Raw genomic sequence first — 20,894 nt, 5'->3', positions numbered from 1 at the left:
CCTCTTCTTAACTCGACTCCCTAACCCTGCCTCAGCCCCAGTTTTATATAGGGGAAGTTCTTCCCCTCCCAAGACTGGGCAGGAGGTGTGGCATGCATAGGATTCCTGACCAAGAGACCTCCCACCTGCTCTCAGACGTAATATCTCTATTACTGTGGCAACCAGACCCCTGGGGTGTCACAGAAGCTTTCCACAACCTCATGGCGGCGGCCGGGTGTCCATACTCGGTCTCCAGCCGCCACTATTTCTCCCAGTATCATCTCCTCCTTCCACAAGCGCGTGTCCCAGAACATTACCCATGCCCTCCCCAGTGCACGTAAGTGGGATGGACCGCCTAGCCACAAACATGTGGACAAGCGAATGTGGCCAGGGACAGTATATCTCACTGACGCATCACTGTGTTAATATTGTGCTTGGTCTCCTAGACAAAGAGCAAATTATTCATGATGAGGCCATCCATCTCCTTAGCTTCTTGTTACTTGGAAAGCAAATACAAGTATGTAGCCAGCCACCCACCCACCCACAGGTCGCAATACTAAGCTGTCACATTTCTGGACCACTTGCACTTGAAATGTTGCCTTTTAGGCTTGTGGAGGCAGAAACTTTCCACAACCTCATGGCGGCGACGGCGGACGGGTGTCCATACTCAGTCCCCAGCTGCCACCATTTCTCCCGGTATCGTCTCCACCTTCCACAAGCATGAGTCCCAGAACATTACCCGTGCTCTTCCCAGTGCATTTACTATATTTTTCAGACTATAAGACGCACTGGACCATAAGATGCACCACAAATTTTGGGGTGGAAAATAGGAAAAACATTTTTTTGATAAGACAGGGGTCCGTATTATAGTCTGAATAGGTATCTTACCTGGAGGGGTGATGGAGCAGGGGTCACAGGAGGCATGGTCCTTCAGGAAGCCGGGCCTGGCGCTGGTGGCTCGCGCAGGGTGCCTGGTGGCCTGGGTGTCTGGCGCTGGTGGCCTAGGTCTGGGCGCCTGGTGCTGGTGGCCTGGGGCTGGGCGCCTGGTAGCCTGGGTGCCTGGTGCTGGTGGGCTGGGGGCCTTGTGGCTTGCGCTGGGTGCTGGTTGCTGGCGCTGGAGGCTTGCGTGCCTGGGTGAGTGGTGGCTGTCACTGAGGGCTTGGTGCCTGGGTGATCGGTGTCTGGCACTGGGGTCTTGGGGCCTGAGTGACTGGTGGCTGGGTGCTCAGGGCCTGGGTGCCTGGTTGAGTGGTGGCTGACGCTTGGGGCCTGGGGGCCTGGGTGAGTGGTGGCTGGTGCTGGGGGCTTGGGGCCTGGGTGAGTGGTGGCTGAGGCCCAGAGGCCTAGTACTGGGGCCAGTGTCTTACTGTGCGTAGCATGGCAGAGCGGCATGAGCTGCTTCCGGTGCGCATGGCCATCTTTCTGAAGCTGAGATCTACAGGAAAATTGCAGCTGGCATGGCAGAGCACATGCGCCAGCTCCAGCGGCCATTTTCCTGTAGATCAGCTTCAGAAAGATGGCCGTGCGCACCGGATGCCGCTCATGCCGCTCATAGCAAGACACCGGCCCCGGTACCTGGCAAGGTCCCACTCCCATGCAGATACCACTTCTGCTGCCATCGTCTGGTGCCACCGCCGCAACCTGCTGCTGCCTTTGTCGCCGCGACCTGCTGCCGCCGATCCCACTCCACCACCACTCGTAAGTTACTTTCAGACCATAAGACGCACCCCTCATTTTCCTTCCAAATTTGGGGGGGGGAAAGTGCATCTTATGGACCGAAAAATACGGTAAGTGGGAAGGACCGCCTAACCACAAACACGTGGACAAGTGAATGTGGCCAGGGACGGTTCATCTCACAGACGCATTCCACTGGGTTAATATTGTGGAAGCCGGGACCTGGTGGGATTGCGGGCCCTGGGTCAATCAGGGTTACCCCTACATTCTACAGATCCTGCACCACCTCCTCCTCCTCTTCAGCCTTCATCTCCATCACTTGATTCATTTTTTCAGGACATATTCCAGATTATTTACTTAAACTTCGTGTGCCAATAATAACAATCAGAACTGTATGCTTAGGCGACAAACCGTACACCATTGCAGAGTTGCTGAAACCTGTATCAGAGAACCTGGTGGCGGCTGTGAAGCTAGGCAAGCTCGCACACGTACCATGCCTGGCCCATGTGCTCAACTTAGTGGTTCTGTGGTTTCTCAAAATCTACCCAGATATGCCACAGCGGCTTGTAAAGTACGCCACCTGTGTGTCCATTTCAGAAAGTCAGCTACAGCTGGCCCTGGCAGGGCTTCAGCAGCGTTTGCATCTTCCAGCTCACCGACTGGTGTGCGATGTGACTATGCATTGGAAATCAACATTGCAGATGTTTGGAATGATTTTGAGCAGCAGAGAGCAGTTGTTGAGTACCAGCTTCAACACGTCCATTGGCATTCAGGTCAGCCTCCACACATAAAAGCTGATGAGTGGGCATGGACGTCTGACATCTGTGCCGTCCTCCAAAACTTTGAGGACTCCACCAAGATGGTGAGCATGAATGAGTATGATGCAATAATTAGCGTCACAATCCCGCTTCTCTATCTACTGAAACGGTCGCTGCTCACAATAAAAGAGGAGGCATTGCAGGCGGAGCAAGGAACTATACGGGGTGATGCTACTCAGCCCAGTCTCATCTCATCTCAACGCGGATTGGGTTATAATGAGGAGGCGGAGGAGAAACAGAACATAGACAGTCGTACTCTTGGTGAAAACAGGGAAATCTTGGCTGTTAGCAATCTGGCACACAAGGCCAACTTTATGTTCCCCTGCCTTTACTGTCACCGTGATGTATGCATTTTGGGCATTACAGAAAACTGGCAATCTGACACACAAGGCCAACTTTATGTTCCCCTGTCTTTACTGTCACCGTTGTATGCATTTTGGGCATTACAGAAAACTGGCAAGGCATGGGAGAATTCTGGGAGACGGAGGTGTGAGGTTCTGATTAAGGAGGATGTCAGTCTTAGATCAGTTGCAGAATGGAGGGCATGGGAGGGGTGAACATACACAGAAATGAGGGATGAGATATAGGCCGGTGCAGAACTGTGGACAGCTTGGTGGGTGAGAGAGATGAGTTTGTATTGTATTCTGTAGTGATTGTTGAACCTAACCAGTGCAATGACTGGAACAGGGTAGAGGCGTCGGTGAAGCGGCATGATAAAAATACGACCCTGGCTGCTGCATTCAGAAGGGATTGGAGAGGAGACAGTTTGTTTAGAGGGAATTAGAAGAGAGTTGCAGTAGTGAATAAGAGCGACAGTTAGAGTTTTTGCAGTATCAAGGGTGACAAAAAGGTCAAATTGTGGAGATATTTTTAAGGTGCAGGTGACCTGAGCAAGTGAGTGATTTTCCACGTTGAATAAAGGAAAGTTGTGTGTCAAATATGACTCCAAGACAGCAGGCGTGCCGAGTGGGAGTTATGGTGGCACCATCTAAACGAAATTGCAAAGTCAGGTATAGTTAGGTTAGTAGAGGGAGGAAACCGAAGGAGTTAATTTTTGGAGATATTAAGTTCAGGCTCTTATTGAAGAATTATAACAAAAAAAAATCCCATCTGACAACGCTGGTGGCAGAGGTCACACTCAGACAGTTTATTGAACAACCAAGAAGTACAAGCGAGGGAGGCACAAACCAGATGCGGCAGAGGCAGGAGAACACTTTCAAAGGTCTGGGGCAGTTTTCTCAGATCCTCACAGTGCCCAGACCCTGATACACAGAGTACTCTGACAAGGAGGGAAAAGTTTTGGAAGATGCTGAAGGACTACCTTGGCGATCATACCAGCGTCCTCCATGATTCCTCTCTGTCTCTGTGCCTTACAACTGTTGGGTATCCAAGCTGGACACGTGGCATGAACCGTCTTTCTATGCCTTGGAGGTCCTGGCCGCTAGCAATTTGTCAAAGATGGTTTTTAAAACTGATAGGCGCATCCGCCTGTCAACTGAAAATGCTGACAGGCTGACTCTTATAAAAATGAACAAGGGCTGGATTGGGCCAGACTTCTCAACACCACCAGATGATAGCATCAAACATAAACTCAAATCCAGTGGTCTATTCTCATACACCCCTTCACACCCAGACATGGTTATACCCTTCAGGAATTGTTCTATTTTATGTCGCCCTCCTCCTTCTCCTCATCCTCCACCACCATATAACCAGGGTGACCGTGATGCAACACCCACATAATATTTTTAAGGATATTTCTGATTAGAGACGAGCAAATATTTCAATATCTGTTTCGGATTGCAACCACCGTTTTTTCAATATTCGCCGAACATTGCCGAGCACCATTGGATTCAATGGGTGCCAAAACCAAACACATACACGACACCTTCAAACGTGAACAAAACCACATCAATTTAGGGGCAGTCACCAGGAAAGTGCCATCAATTGACCCAGAGTACAAGCTGTATAATTAATATTATTTATTTTTATAGTGCCAGTTATTCCATTGCATTTTACATGTGAAAAGAGGTCACTGACTGGTACAAGAGCAGAGAGGATCCTGCCCATGAGGGCACACAAACAGTCTATAAGGGATGGGTGACGACACAGTAGGTGAGGTTACAGCTGGTCGTGCAGCGGTATGGTGAAGCGAGGGTAACTGCAGGTGGTAGGCTTGTCGGAAGAGGTGGGTCTTCAGCTTCCTTTTAAAGGTTTCAACAGTAGACGACAGTCTGATATGTTGGGGTATAGAGTTCAAGAGTAGAAGGGATGCACAGGAAAAATCTTGTATGTGATTATGGGAAAGGGAGAGAAGACGGGAGTAGAGAAGGAGATCTTGTGAGGATCGGAGGTTGCGTGCAGGTATGTACTGGGAGACTAGGTCACAGATATATGGGGGAGACAGGTTGTGGACGGCTTTGCATGTCATGGTTACTGTTTTTAACTGAAGTCTCTGGCCAATGGGGAGCCAATGAAGGGATCCATCTTATAGATTGCAATCTTATAGATTGCTGGAGCCAGTCCACAGTAATAGCAGCCATAGAGTGTCCAGGAACCTTAAGCATAATGAACATTAAGCATATTATCTTCAGCACAGCCTGTTGCTGCTTGGCCAAGGCAGTGCTGCAGTGCTTCCAGCTTGTGACTGATGTGGTCATTTCGGAGATGGAGGCCGAACAAGAGGAGGAGAGGGAGGTCCAGGAGCTGAACAATGTGATTATATTGAGGTTACATTGGCGAGTCTGGTTTTTATACTAAAGAAATATCCTACTGGGTTTTTTTTTTTTTTTTTTTTTTTTTTTACATCTCTTTAAATGTGTGTTGGAGTTTGTCCTAATTTTTGGCAGCCCTTGAAATTGCTGCATATGCAATAACAGTATAGGAGACACACTCCTTAACAATGGGAAGGACAATTCAAATAGATTCTATATTCTAGAATATTAACTGTCTAATCTGAAATTATTTTATGGGTGAGGTATCCCAGTATGAATAGCGTATTACACCGATCCAGCCAGATATTATTCCCTTTTACTGCGTGCTCCAGCTGCTGCCCAAAAATGTTTTAAATCTATTCTATTTCCTATGGATAACGCTGTTAGATGCGTTTACAGTAGGGACAGGTGCTGCTAGGTGGTATCATCACCAGCTACAGATGAGTGTTTATTCTGGTCACATAAATGTCTTTCACAGTCCATAACTTTTTATTTGTATTTATTTTGTAAGTTTGTAAGTCATGTTATCACACCCACAGGGGCGTGATAACATGCTAAGTGGGCCGACTAGTCTGGGGACATTAACGCTCCATATACTAGTCAAAGGCCTGATTTACATAATATAAATGGACTTTAAAATTATTTTTCTAAAGATTTGTTTATGTGTGTAATGTAATACAGGGACTGTTAGGTAGGGGGTTTATATATGCAGAGCGAGGGTTACTGCAGGTGGTAGGCTTGACGGAAGAGGTGGGTCTTCAGCTTCCTTTTAAAGGTTTCAACAGTAGATGACAGTCTGATATGTTGGGGTACAGAGTTCAAGAGTAGAATGGATGCACAGGAAAAATCTTGTATGCAATTATGGGAAAAGGAGGTAAGACGGGAGTAGAGAAGGAGATCTTGTGAGGATCGGAGGTTGCCTGCAGGTATGTACCAGGAGACTAGGTCATAGATATATGGAGGAGACAAGTTGTGGATGGCTTTGCATGTCATGGTTACGGTTTTTAACTGAAGTCTCTGGCCAATGGGGAGCCAGTGAAGGGATCCATCTTATAGATTGCAATCTTATAGATTGCTGGAGCCAGTCTAAAGTAAAAAAAAGCAGCCATAGAGTGTCCAGGAACCTTCTCACAGACTTTTCTTAGCCAGGACTGCTTCTCGCCATCGTTGGACGGGCCCACCAGAGAAACAGAGACACCCCCGGTGGGCCATGGGTTCTCCATCAGGAGAGTTCATGATAGCACAAACTTTTAAGCTGCTATGAGGCTCTTGAGTGGGGGAGAAAGGTGGGCCCTCAGAATCAAATCCTCTGGTGGATCCAATGTTCTTCAGTCTGACACTGCTTCTCATGAGAGTTGTATTTCCCCACAGCCATATTCTTTAGCTCAGTGAAAGGCATAGAGGGAAACCGTATCTACTCTGGCTGTCATTTCTCTACCACCAGGTTCCGCCCACATGACTATGCTTGGCTGTATGTTCAGCGGTGAGAGCCACAGATCCATATACTAGTCAAAGACCTGATTTACATATTATAAATGGACTATAAAATTATTTTTCTAAAGATTTTTTTATGTGTGTAATGTAATACAGGGACTGTTAGATAGGAGGTTTATATATGCAGATCCACAAGCAGGGGTTTATGATGCACTAATAGACTGCAGTGGGCTCCTATATTGTTCTTGCATAGAAGCTCTTTTCTGTCTGTGTCCGCCAGTGTTCAGTACACCAAAGCAGCCACTAAACCGTGTGACAGAACGGTGCTGTTTAACTCCTAAATAGTGTTGAGCGAGCATGCTCGACACTGCTCGGTACTCGCCCAAGCATCTCACTACTCGGGATGTTCGGCGAGCACCGAGCATTTCCAGGTTACTCGGGGGGGAGCTCGGGTCTCTGCCCTGCATGTTTGGCGCTCTTTACAGAGCCAATGAACATGCAGGGATTGCCAGCCAGTCACTGTAATGCCGCAGCCATGTTGGTTGTGGGCATTACAGTGATTGGCTGGCCGCACAGCGTCACCTCAAGTATTTAAAACCGGGCGCCGCAATCTTGGACACAGTCGCTCCGGATCAGACGGTGTAGGGAGAGTGCTTCTGAGCTAGGGAGAGATTTATACTGCGCAATATGTAGAGTAGGGTCTCTAAAGCCTGCAAAATCAAACAAACAGTCCTTCTCAGGACTAATATGCATTCCAGATATCAGGCAGGCAGGCAGGCTGTATAGGAGATGCAGTGGTTATACCAACAAACACTGCATTACAGTCCTGTGTGCTGCTTTTCAAATTGCTAGACTTAGCCCCAGGGCTCAGGGGCTAGGAAAAATCCTTTTTTTTTCATCAAAATCCTCTTTTCTTTTTTTTTTCCTCAGTCAGACTGTACAAATACCCGTCTTATTAACCTTTTGGTATCCCCCCCCCCAAAAAAAAAATTGAGTGCGTCTGTGAGTGTTCAGACACAAATATATCTGTTTAAAAGATTCTGGTGTAGGCCAGAGTATTAGAACTGTGGTTTTTCTCTTCCACGGTTCAAATCTGGGTGTAATCCACCTTTTTGCATAAAAAAACAACAGTTTCAGTGTCTCGCTGACTGTTCAGACACAAATATATCTGTTTAAAAGAGTCTGGTGTAGACCAGATAACTAGAACTGTGGTTTTGCAGTTCCACGGTTCAAATCTCTGTATTATCCACTTTTTTGCTTTTTTTCCATAAAAAAAAAACGTTTCAGTGTCTTGCTGACTGTTCAGACACAAATATATCTGTTTAAAGGATTCTGGTGTAGGCCAGAGAACTAGAACTGTGGTTTACCTCTTCCATGGTTCAAATCTGGGTGTAATCCACCTTTTTGCATAAAAAAAACAGTTTCAGTGTCTCGCTGACTGTTCAGACGCAAATATATTTGTTTAAAAGATTCTGGTGTAGGCCAGAGAACTAGAACTGTGGTTTTCCTCTTCCACGGTTCAAATCTCCTTTTTATTACCCTTTTGCCATTGATAGTGCGAGTGTAAGCTATTTTACTTCATTTACAATGGGCAAGGCAAGGGACGTGGAACTGGACATTCTGTTGATGGTGCGTGCAGAGGACGGGGCCGTGGCCAAGGTGAAAATGTGCCACAACCAACAGCCACATCTTCTCGCTCCCAGTTCTTGACCGAATTACTAGGGAAGCACACAACAGCACCACTATTGCGAACTGATCAGTGTGAACAGGTTATTAATTGGATAACAGATAATACTTCCAGTCACCTGGGCACCACCACCTCCGGTCTGTCTTCCCCACGGTCAAGTCTTAGTAGCCGTGAGTCTCGACTGCATACTCCTCCTCACCCTGATGCTCCTTCCTCCCTCCATGCCCAGTGTCATCAGACAGCAACTGATCCCACAGCTGGACACTCTGAAGAGCTGTTCACTGGTCCATTTCCATATTTGGGCCCCTTGCCTGCTCCGCTTGAAGTGGTGGAAGAGGAGATCCCATGTAGCGATGGCCAAACATTTGAACAGCCACGGCCACAGGAAGGCGACACTGGCAATTTGTCACAAGAGGTGGACGATGACGAGACACAATTGCCACGAAGTGAGGAGGAGAACCGTGGTGCGTAAGTGGAAGAGGAGGAGGTGGTGGATGATCTAGTAACTGACCCAACGTGGCAGGAGGACACGCAGAGCACACAGGGGGAAGGAGGCAAAGTACCCCAACAGGAAGGAAGAAGCAGTGTGGTGGCCGCAGACAGAAGGCAGACAACCATTCCCCGTAACACCAACACGAGGGACGTTGCCAGTACAACCGGTAGGTCTTCCAGAGTCTGGAATTTTTTTAAAGACTCTGCTGATAACCCCAAAAAGGCCATTTGTAACACCTGCCAGGCCAGCATCAGCAGGGGTAACAAAACTACCAGCCTGACCACCACTAGCATGATCAGGCACATGTCAGCAAAGCACGCGACTGTGTGGGGCGAACCCGAGGGTCCACGACCAGTGTCAGCGGGTGTCACCACTGTTTCTTCCGCAGTTGTGCATGTGAGAGAACCCCCTGTTGTGTGTGCAAGGCAATCCCCTGTCCATACTGCATGCAAAGATGCCCCCTCCTCTCAGTCTTCACTTGTTATGGCAGTTTCTCAAGAAACAGCATCAACGTCCACGTCCCACCGCAGTGTTCAATTGTCCATATCCCAGACCTTTAAATGAAAGCGCAAATTCGCAGCCAATGCCCCACAGGCCACAGTCCTAAATTCTCACATTTCACTACTGCTTGCGTTGGAAATGCTGCCTTTTAGGCTGGTGGAGACGTAATCTTTCCGCAACCTTATGGCGGTGGCCGTCCCTCGGTACTCGGTCCCCAGCTGACACTATTTTGCCCGGTGTGCCATCCCCGCACTACACGTGGACAAGTGCTCGTGGCCAGAGACGGTACATCTCCCTGACGGCACACTGGGTAAACATAGTGGAAGCCGGGACCCAGTCGGACCTTGGGACGGAACACATCCCTCCCACACCGAGGATTGCGGGCCCTATGTCAGTCAGAGTTAGCCCCACAGTGTACAGCTCCTGCGCATCATCCTCCTCCTCCTCCTCATGTTCAACCTCCATCTCAGATATCACCACATCAGTTACAAGCTGGAAGCACTGCAGTACTGCCTCCGCCAAGCGGCAACAGGCTGTGCTGAAACTCATAAGCTTAGGTGATAAACCACACACTGCTTGTGAGTTGTGGACAGCTGTGAAAGAGCAGGCAGATCTGTGGCTGAGACCGCTGAACCTACATCCTGGCATGGTCGTGTGTGACAATGGCCGTAACCTGGTGGCGGCTCTGAGGCGAGGCGAGAACATCGTACCCCGAGTTGCCAGATCTGCTCGTCAAAGTACGCCGCCTGTCAGCTCATTTTCGGAAGTCGGCTAGAGCTTCCGCCGCCCTTGCTGTTTTGCAGCAGTGTTTGCAGCTTCCGGCACACCGACTGGTGTGTGATGTCCCCACACGTTGGAACTCTATTCTCCACATGTTGCAAAGGATTTGTGAGTAGTGTTGAGCCACCCCCATAGTGTTCGAGTTCGGTTCGGTTCGTCGAACACCCGTGTGTTCGCCGAACTGTTCGTCGAACTGTTCGTCGAACACCTTCGAACACCGTTAAAACCAATGGCAGGCAAACAAAAACACATAGAAACACATAGAAAACACCTTCAAAGGTGTCCAAAAGCTGACAAACTGCTCAGAAGACACAACTAACACATGGAAAAGTGACAAGTACATATAGTCATGCGAAAAGAAAAGAGGTGGAGGAGTAAAAGGAGGGGGAGACACAGATATAGGCATGTCATGCCCTTCTAAAATCCAAAAAGTGAGAAGCCGACACATTCAGTCCGCTCCTGCCCGTGCCACCTCCGCGTCGCCGGGTTTGTGCCAGAGCCGCGGTGAACCCTGACGGCCAGCCCCCCTCTCCCAATACTGGTGCCTGTCCGCTGGTGGGTCGAGCGAGCCCCCCTGTGGTGGAGGCAGCTCTAAGCTTTTTAATTTAAATTGTCTCTCTAATTTGAATGAATACACTTTAAATCCATTTACAAGGATCTATTGGAGGGCAAGTCTCATGCCAGCAGCTGCGTAATTCCAGCTCCAGTAGCGTCCACTAAAGCTGCTGCAGTTAAAAAGCTTTTATAAGGATCGAGCTCGGCTGTCCACCGCAAGGCATCCTACTGCCAGTCCCAGCCCCTATGCCTTGGGGTGCCTCCTGATGCTCTTCACTGAGTATCCCGTGGTCCCGAAGCATTTCCTTTGAAAAAATTAAGTGTCCAAACTACAGGTGGTGTAGCTTGCTTAACAGCCGGGATAATCCGCTGACTAGCAGACACTGCTACTAGGCACAAAGTATTTCCTGGGCTAGATGCAGTTAAAAATTTGTAATTAGATACTCTCATTGGATGCTGAGAAAGCATTCCATAGAGTCTCCTGGCACGCCATATATGATTCTCTTAAAAAGCTTGGGGTAGGGGTCTAGGGGACCCTTTTATAGCCAAAATCACGGCCCTGTATCGCAATACGTCACCTAGGCTGAAGATAAATGGAACTGTAGCACCCTGAGGGCTCGGTTGCTACAGAGTAGAGATGAGCGTTGTTCTACTCGAACTGTTCGCCAATCTCAAATTCGAGCTGTTTTGGGCGGTGTTCGAGCCGTTCGGCGAACACGAACAATTTGAGAAAAATTCGGCTGTTCGAGGTTATGTTCGATAACTGTTCGTGCACCAAAATCATAACTGGATTTTTTCTCAGTAATGATGAAAATTAATGTTAATACGCAGTTTGAGTGTACAGCGGGGTGGGGGGAGGGGCAGGGGATGGATCTCTGCAGGAACAATGAAGATCTCCATTTTTTTTTCTCTTTCCCGCATTTACAGTGGGGAGGTGCAATCTGTCAGCCTATCAGCAGCGCACACACGGAGCGAAGTGCTTTTTTTCACACAAGCAAGGGCATGTGTCATTGGCAGTGTATGTCACATGTCCTTGCCCTATAAGACCAAGCCATTTTCCCCGTCGCCACCATTTTCTCACTGCTGCAGCTGCGTGTTAGACGCCACCTCTGTTGCTGTGTGCGCTATACCTTGTTAATTTCAAGCCAATTTTCGCACAAATATACAGATAGCTTGGGAGTAGGGAATAGTTGTGATTGCAGTCCTTTTAAGGACTAGGTTACAGCATTTCCTACGACTTTTATCAGGCAGGTCTGTGCTCTTAAATAGATAGGTTGTGGGAGTAAAGACTAATTGTAATTGGAGTCCTTTTCAGGACTAGGTTACATCAGTTCCTATCAGTTTTTGCCAGGCAGGTCTGTGCCAGTGCTGTGCAAGTTTTTTTCACAGCATTTGGCTGAATCTAGCAAAGCTAATCCTTTTTGGCCTATTGCAGAGTGTGTTAGTCAGTGGAGTAGCCTATCTGTGTTGCAAGATATACCACCTGTGTATAGAATACCAATTTTTTTACTGCACCTAGTGAAGTAAAATCTTTTGGGCATAGCATCATTCTATTAGTCCATCTATACTGACCTCCATCAGGTTGCAAACTGAATATAATTTTTTTCTGCATCTAGCTCTGAAAAAATATTGGGCTTCTAGCTGTGTGTGGGTCTTGTTCTATTAATCCATCTATACTGACCTCCATCAGGTTGCAAACTGAATATAATTTTTTTCTGCATCTAGCTCTGAAAAAATATTTGGCCTTCTAGCAGTGTGTGGGACTTGTTCTATTAGTCCACCTATACTGACCTCCATCAGGTTGCAAACTGAATATATTTTTTTCTGCATCTACCTCTGAAAAAATATTGGGCTTCTAGCTGTTTGTGGGACTTGTTGTATTAGTCCATCTATACTGACCTCCATCAGGTTGCAAATTGAATATAATTTTTTTCTGCATCTAACCCAGCCAATAGTTTTGGCCTAATACCACAGTTTGGCCACTCAGCTCTGCTCGGTTACCATCCATTGTTTTTTTGTGCAAACAACTCCAGAGTTGTGAATTAGTTAACCACCAAAATGAGTGGAAAAAGGCCTGCTGCTGGTGGAAAGGGGAATAGGCGTGTTGGGAAGGGGAAAAAAGGTTGTGTCCGTGGGGTAGGTGTTAAAGCAACAGTAACATCTGCAGAAGAAACTACTTCTTTTTTTGTCTACTTCTTTTAGCGGACAATGTGATAAGATCCCTTTCTTACGGCCACGCCAATCGCTACAAATTCCAGATGAGGCACAAAAACAGCAGGTGCTTCAACGGATATCAAGTGCTCCTTTAAGTGGGCTCTCCTCCACATCAACTTCAACATCACAAATACTCCAGTCCTCAAAGGTGTCACCCAAATCGCACTTGCTTCCTCACAGCTCCCAAATCTCCAGCTGCCCGTCTGAGTATGAGGTAGAACAGATGGTTGAGTCTGCAGAGCTGTTTACTCATACTATAGCCTGGGAATCAGAGGTCGACTCCAGCGCTTCTGTGAATCCAGACGAGGAAATGATCTGCACTGATGCCCAGAATCTTTATGAGTCGGATCCAGGACCAGACGCAGAAGGTTCTGACCATAATGTAGACCCTCATTCCCAAACTGTAACTCCTGTTGGTGGAGACAATGAGGAAGACGATGATAAGACTCAAATACCTGATTGGAGCGACAACTTTAGTTTTTTGTCAGGGCAGGAACAGGTTGGCTCTGAGGACGACGGGTGTGATAACGCACAGGGTGATGATGATGAGGTTGGAGATCCCACTTACTGTCAACCCACAGTCAGCCAAGAGATGAGGTCAGCAGAGGAGGTGGAGGAAGATGCTAGTGACGACGAGGTCAGGTTGCGCCTTCCTGGACAGAGACGTAGTACTGGAAGGACGTCAACAACTGCATCCTCAAACACAACTCTGCCTCTCACCACAAGTCGTGGTGGCTCTTCAGGTCGCATGGGTGCTAAGCCTTGCATAGCCTGGGCATTTTTTCAGATCGATAAAGATGACCCAACTCGTGTTATCTGTAACATTTGTCAGCAAAAGCTAAGTAGAGGCCAAAAAATACATAGTTTGAGTACTTCATGCATGAACCGGCACATGGACATGAAGCATAAGTTGCAGTGGGAAGCTCAGTGTGCTACAATGCGGCCTAGCCGGCCGGGCCAACCACCGTCTGCCATATCTTGTGCATCCGCGGCCTCTTCATCCTCTGTGACTGGGGGGACAGCAGTCACACCTGTTTTGGGGCGCAGACCTGCCACCTCTTTACCCGCAACAGCCAGCGTGATTGGCAGGTCATCATTTTCTTTGGAGGTGGGAACACCAGCTGGTGTTGAGCGCTGTCCGACATCGATAGCACCACCTTTGGATCAAGGCAACCTAACATGTCCGCCTGCATCTTCCTCACAGACCGGCAGTTTGCCGGGGACACCCTTATCAACCCCGTCTAAGCACAATAGCCAGCCCTCGGTCCCTCAGATGTGGACAAGTAAAAGACCATTTCCTCCTAGCCATGAGAAAGCTAAGAGGTTGAATTTCACCATCTGTAAGCTCTTGGCTACAGAAATGCTGCCTTTCCGCCTGGTGGACACAGAGGATTTTCGAGACCTTATGTCCGTCGCAGTGCCCCAGTACCAGATGCCCAGTTGGCACTACTTCTCAAAGAAAGGTGTGCCTGCGCTCCACCAGCATGTCGCACACAACATCACCGCTTCTTTGAGAAACTCTGTGTGTGACAGGGTGCATTTCACCACAGACACTTGGACGAGTAGGCATGGACAGGGGCGTTACATGTCGCTGACTGGGCACTGGGTAACTATGGTGACAGCAGGACAAGGGGCTGCTGTCCAAGTCTTGCCGTCCCCACGAGTTGTGCGTCAATCCTCTTTATGTCAAAGTTCCTCCACTGCTTCTGCCTCCTCAACCTCCTCTCGGTCTTCCACCTGCACCCAAAGCCTGTCTGGTCATGCCACAAGCTTTCTAACTGCGCAGAAGGGATCCTGCACACCTCCTTACTATGCTGGCAGTAGGGCTCAACGTCATCAGGCGGTTTTTACATTGAAATGTCTGGGAAATGTGAGTCACACAGCTGAGGAGTTGTGGTCAGCTCTGGAGAACCAATTTCATGAATGGTTGTCTCCACTGGACCTGAAACCAGGGAAGGCCGTGTGCGACAATGCTGCAAACCTGGGTGCGGCCCTTCGCCGGGGCAATGTCACACACGTGCCTTGTATGGCTCACGTGTTGAACCTGGTTGTCCAGCAATTTTTAGCCCACTATCCCAGACTAGATGGCCTTCTGCAGAGGGCACGGTCGCTGTGTGCTCACTTCCGCCGTTCGCATCCCGCAGCTCAGCGACTTACATCTCTACAGAAGTCGTTGGGCCTGCCACTTCACCGGCTAAAATGCGATGTGCCTACCCGGTGGAATTCAACTCTGCACATGTTGCAGCGACTGTGGCAGCACCGACAAGCCCTGGTGCAATACGTTCTGACGTATAGCCTGGGCCAACGAGATTCAGAGGTGGGGCAAATCACGCTGGAGGAGTGGTCTCAGATCAGGGACCTATGCACCCTTCTGCACAGTTTTGAAATGGCGACGAAGATGTTTAGTGCTGACGATGCCAATATCAGCATGATTATTCCGGTGATTTACATGCTGGAGCACATGTTAAACAGAATTCGGAGTCAGGTGGTGGCACAAGAGGAGGTGGAGGAAGTAGAGGAGGAGGAGTTGTATGCGGAAGGGCTAACATCTGCAAGGTCCAGACGGTCGGCAGCACCAAGGTGGCAGGCATGTGAGGGTGGGGGAGATGGTTTTACCAGGGCGCATGGTAGCAGCCAAACTAGTGAGGAAGGTGCAGGAGCCCAGGAAGAAGTGGAGGACGAACTGATGGAAGACTCATCAGATGAGGGAGACCTTGATCACATTTCTGTTGTGCGAGGTTGGGGGGAGAGGACAGAGGAAGGAAGCATGATTGTTACCTCGCCACCAACACAACAGGGACTTGGTGCTCCTGGATGCGCAACACACATGAGTGCCTTCTTGCTGCACTACCTGCAACATGACCCTCGAATTGTGAGAATTAGAAATAATCCTGACTACTGGGTTGCCACACTGTTAGATCCCCGGTACAAAAGTAAATTTGCAGAAATTATTCCTGCCATAGAAAGGGATGCACGCATGCAGGAGTATCAGCAGAGACTGTTGCAGAATCTTACATGTGCTTTTCCACAAAATACCAGTGGTGCACGTAGTGAATCTCACAGTTCCAACTTGCCAACCGTGGGACCGTCAAGTGTTCAGCACTCAAACCGTAACAGAACCACAGTATCTGCTGGTGACATCAATTTTGCGGAATCATTTCACCACTTTTTTAGCCCATCCTTTGCAAGGCCACAGGAGACAAGAAGTCTGACACATAGTCAACGCCTAGAGACGATGGTACAGGAGTATCTCCAAGTAAACATTGAAGCCACGACTGTGTCACTGGACCCTTGCTCTTTTTGGGCTTCCAATCTGGATAAATGGCCGGAGCTAGCCACTTACGCCTTGGAGATCTTGTCATGCCCCGCAGCCAGCGTTCTGTCTGAACGTGTGTTCAGCGCTGCTGGTGGTGTGCTGACAGATAAGCGCACGCGGCTCTCCACTGATAATGTAGACAGACTCACGTTCATAAAGATGAACAAATCATGGATCCGAAACGACTTTTCTACCCCTGTGTCATCCTGGGGAGAGTAAAAGCTTGATGATTGGTTAAAATCACCCTACCAACCGTTTTAAGCTTTCAAATTACTAATCATGTTTATCTGTATCTTGACTGGAAAATAATTTGGGCTTTGTAGCAGTGTGCAGCACTGATCCTATTAGGCCATCTATACTAAAGCTTCACCAGATTTAAAATTAATAATAATTTTTAGCTGCATCTAGCCCGGAAAATAATTTTGGGGCTCCGAGATGCGCAAGACACATAAGTGCCTTCTTGCTGCACTACCTGCAGCATGACCCTCATATTGTCAGAATTCGAAGTAATCATGACTACTGGGTTGCCACACTCTTAGATCCCCCAAACTTTTCGATCAACCTTTTCATTTTAATAAAGACCAAAAAAATGGTCATTTTTGAAATTATAAGCATTAGCAGGTTGTTAGAAACTGAAATCAAACAGTTTTCAACTCAAAACTTTATTCTAGGTGATGTTACATTTTCACATAGGACCCCTTGTTCGAAAGGAGCTTCTGAACTCTCTCGTCCATTGAATTTGTCAGGTTTTGGATGGTTTCTGCTTCAATTGTTTTGCATGAGGACAGAATACCCTCCCAGAGCTGTTGCTTAGATGTGAACTGCCTCCCGCCATCATAGACACTCCTTTTAATGATGCTCCAAAGGTTCTGAATGGGGTAGAGGTCAGGGGAGCATGGGGGTCACACCATAAGTTTGTCCCCTTTTATGCCCATATCAGCCAGAGATGCAGATGTTTTATGTGCAGCATGAGATGGTGCATTATCATGCAGAAAAATGATCTTGCTGTGAAATACACGGTTCTTCTTCTTGAACCATGGCAGGAAGTGCTGTTTGAGAAAATCCACATACATTATGGAGTTCATCTTTAGCGCCTTCAGGGATCCTAAAGGGGCCGACAATTTCTCTCCCCATGATTCCAGCCCAAAACATTACTCCACCTCCTCCTTGTTGGCGCTGTAGCCGTGTTTGCGTGGGGTGTCCATCAACCAGCCATCCTCCACTCCATCCATCTGGACCATCGAGCGCTGCACGGCACTCATCCGTGAACAAAACTGTTTTGAAATCAGTCTTCATGTAATGTTTGGCCCACTGGAGCCGTTTCTGCTTGTGTGAAGTGGATAGAGGAGGTCGACAGGATGGCGTATGCACAGCTGCAAACCTCTGAAGGACCCTGCATCTTGTTGTTCGGGGGACGTTGGAGGCACAAGCAGCTTCAAAAACTTGTCTGCTGCTATGACAAGGCTTTTTGGCCGCTGCTCTTTCAACCTGACGTAATTGCCTGTAGGAAAGAGTCCTCAATTTGCCCTTATCAGCACGCACACGTGTGTACTGTGAATCAGCTACATACTTCTTGATTGCCAAGACACTTCATCCTGATCATCGCACAATGTTGATTGTAGTCATGCCTTGACCTAAACACTCCACAATTTGTTGCTTCTCAGCAGCCGACACATCCTTTTTCTTTCCCATTTTGGCAGAAAATGTAGGCTGCTTAATAATGTGAGAGAGCCTTCTTAAGTAGTCTTGCCTTTCATTGGACACACCTGCCAAACTAATTAGCACAGGTGTCTGCAATTGCTTACAGTGATATAAAGAGCCCTGACACACATCACCATCAATGAGTTTAACTGACAAACAAACAAATTCTTCCCTTATCACTCCTAAACACTTTTTGCATAATAATTTGGAACGCAGTGTACATGTGCTTTTCCACAAAACACCAGCGGTTCACGTAGTGAATCTTACAGTTCTAACTTGCCAACCGTGGTCTGTATGGAGTTGTTCAATAAAGGGCCCAAAATTAAGATAACATAGATGGGAGAGGTCTCTATGAATAGGAATTCCTAAGTATTTGATATCCTGTGAGGGACAGGCAAAGGGAAAGTTGGACTGGATGGAATCCTATATGGATTTGGGGAGGGAGACATCGAGGGCCTCAGACTTCGCTGCATTGATTTTAAAATTTGACCATGTAACAAAGTGATCTATTTCAGCCATAACAGCAGGGATGGATATATGTGATTGAGTGATATATACTAGGACATCATCAGCAAATAGAGAGCACTTGTACTCGGTGCCTCCCACCTCAATCCACCTAATATTGGGGTTATGGCGAATTGATGAGAGCAGGTGCTCCGTCACTAGGATGTATAAGAGAGGGGACAGAGGACATCCCTGCCTTGTCCCATTGGTGATTGTGAAAGGTGATGAAAATGTTCTGACGCACCCCCTGGGCCTTGGGACACCCGGAGCCGGACCCTTTTTGGTGGATGCTGGTGGTTGTAGTCTTCGTGGCGGCGACCCGGTTCCGTGGCTCAGGGCGGTCAAACCAGTGGCGGAACTATTTATGTGGTTTTGATGTTTAAATGTCCGACTACGCCACCCGTGGATTGCGGTCAGAGTGAACCGCTGCTACAGGGCAGACCGCTGAGGCTGGTGTTGTGGGTGCAGCAGAGCATAGCATAACTCCCCACGGGAGGAGTATAGCCTCAGGGCAGTGTATGCGGAGGATGGGGGTGATGGTGCAGGGCAGCAGCAGTAACGACACGGAGTCAGTGATGCAGTCCAGGGCCTTTACTCACAGTTCTTATTATCCAGACCACGTCTGCAGGTAACGGCTGCCCACGTCGTACTGTGCTCACCAGGTGAGGGGCTCAGACAACTCCCAGATAACTTTGGAGCACTTCACAGGACCCCCTTTGTGTGTCCTTTGTCTGGCCTTTGTCTGGCCTTTCTTACCAACACTTCTGTCCGGCTGCCTCGGGCCTCCTCTTGGTAAACTTGGCGCCAGTTTCCCTGACCCTATGTGGTGCCTTCCTAGCGGGTGTAGCGAGGGGCTGCGCCACATAAAATGTCAGAGCCTCCGGTTTCTAGCTGAGGGTCGTTTCCTGCCTCCACTAGTTCGGGGACCGGTCTCCCCCTTTGGCCTGACCCCTCCACGCAGGTGGATTCGGGCGTGCGGTGGCGACTCGCCCGTCCGCACCCCTGGGATCCCTTCATTCCTCGTTCCTGGAGCCTTCTCCGCTCCTCTTCCTTCCTTCTCCCTCTTCCAGGCCTGGGCCTCTGTTACTAGGCCCGCCTCCGGAGCAGAGCTCATGCAGAGCCCCTGCTCCCTGCCACTTCTGCTCAGACTTCTCTGCACTGAACTAAGATGGTGCCCACCTTTTATACTCCCTTCTCAATGCACCCAGGAACTGCTTCCTCCCTGCTCCTGCACTACAGGGTTCCCCTTCCTCAGTGTTCCCTCCCCCCACTCCAGCCAGGGACAGGGACTGTCGTGCCCATCTCAGGGGCATATTGGTCGCCCTGCCCCACGGCAATGTGGTGTAATGCATGCAGGTGTCGGGTCCTGATCCACACTCCATCCTTACCTGAGAGTGAGATATCACACCTCTGGGTGAGGTGCAATACGTCTGTAGCAACCGAGCCCTCAGGGTGCTACAGTTCCATTTATCTTCAGCCTAGGTGACGTATTGCGATACAGGGCCGTGATTTTGGCTATAAAAGGGTCCCCTAGACCCCTACCCCAAGCTTTTTAAGAGAATCATATATGGCGTGCCAGGAGACTCTATGGAATGCTTTCTCAGCATCCAACGAGAGTATCTAATTACAAATTTTTAACTGCATCTAGCCCAGGAAATACTTTGTGCCTAGTAGCAGTGTCTGCTAGTCAGCGGATTATCCCGGCTGTTAAGCAAGCTACACCACCTGTAGTATAGACACTTAATTTTTTCAAAGGAAATGATTCGGGACCATGGGATACTTAGTGAAGAGCATCAGGAGGCACCCCAAGGCATAGGGGCTGGGACTGGCAGTAGGATGCCTTGCGGTGGACAGCCGAGCTCGATCCTTATAAAAGCTTTTTAACTGCAGCAGCTTTAGTGGACGCTACTGGAGCTGGAATTACGCAGCTGCTGGCATGAGACTTGCCCTCCAATAGATCCTTGTAAATGGATTTAAAGTGTATTCATTCAAATTAGAGAGACAATTTAAATTAAAAAGCTTAGAGCTGCCTCCACCACAGGGGGGCTCGCTCGACCCACCAGCGGACAGGCACCAGTATTGGGAGAGGGGGGCTGGCCGTCAGGGTTCACCGCGGCTCTGGCACAAACCCGGCGACACGGAGGTGGCACGGGCAGGAGCGGACTGGCCGTGTCGGCTTCTCACTTTTTGGATTTTAGAAGGGCATGACATGCCTATATCTGTGTCTCCCCCTCCTTTTACTCCTCCACCTCTTTTATTTTCGCATGACTATATGTACTTGTCACTTTTCCATGTGTTAGTTATGTCTTCTGAGCAGTTTGTCAGCTTTTGGACACCTTTGAAGGTGTTTTCTATGTGTTTCTATGTGTTTTTGTTTGCCTGCCATTGTTTTTAACGGTGTTCGAAGGTGTTCGACGAACAGTTCGACGAACAGTTCGGCGAACACACGGGTGTTCGACGAACCGAACCGAACTCGAACACTACGGGGGTGGCTCAACACTAATCCTCAGCCTCCACCACCACTAAA

This window comes from Phyllobates terribilis, unplaced genomic scaffold, assembly GCF_046119375.1.
Source record: "Phyllobates terribilis strain yellow unplaced genomic scaffold, ASM4611937v1 Scaffold_1__5_contigs__length_1240528914, whole genome shotgun sequence".
NCBI classification, from domain to species: Eukaryota; Metazoa; Chordata; class Amphibia; order Anura; family Dendrobatidae; genus Phyllobates; species Phyllobates terribilis.
This window is presented reverse-complemented; position numbering follows the sequence as displayed.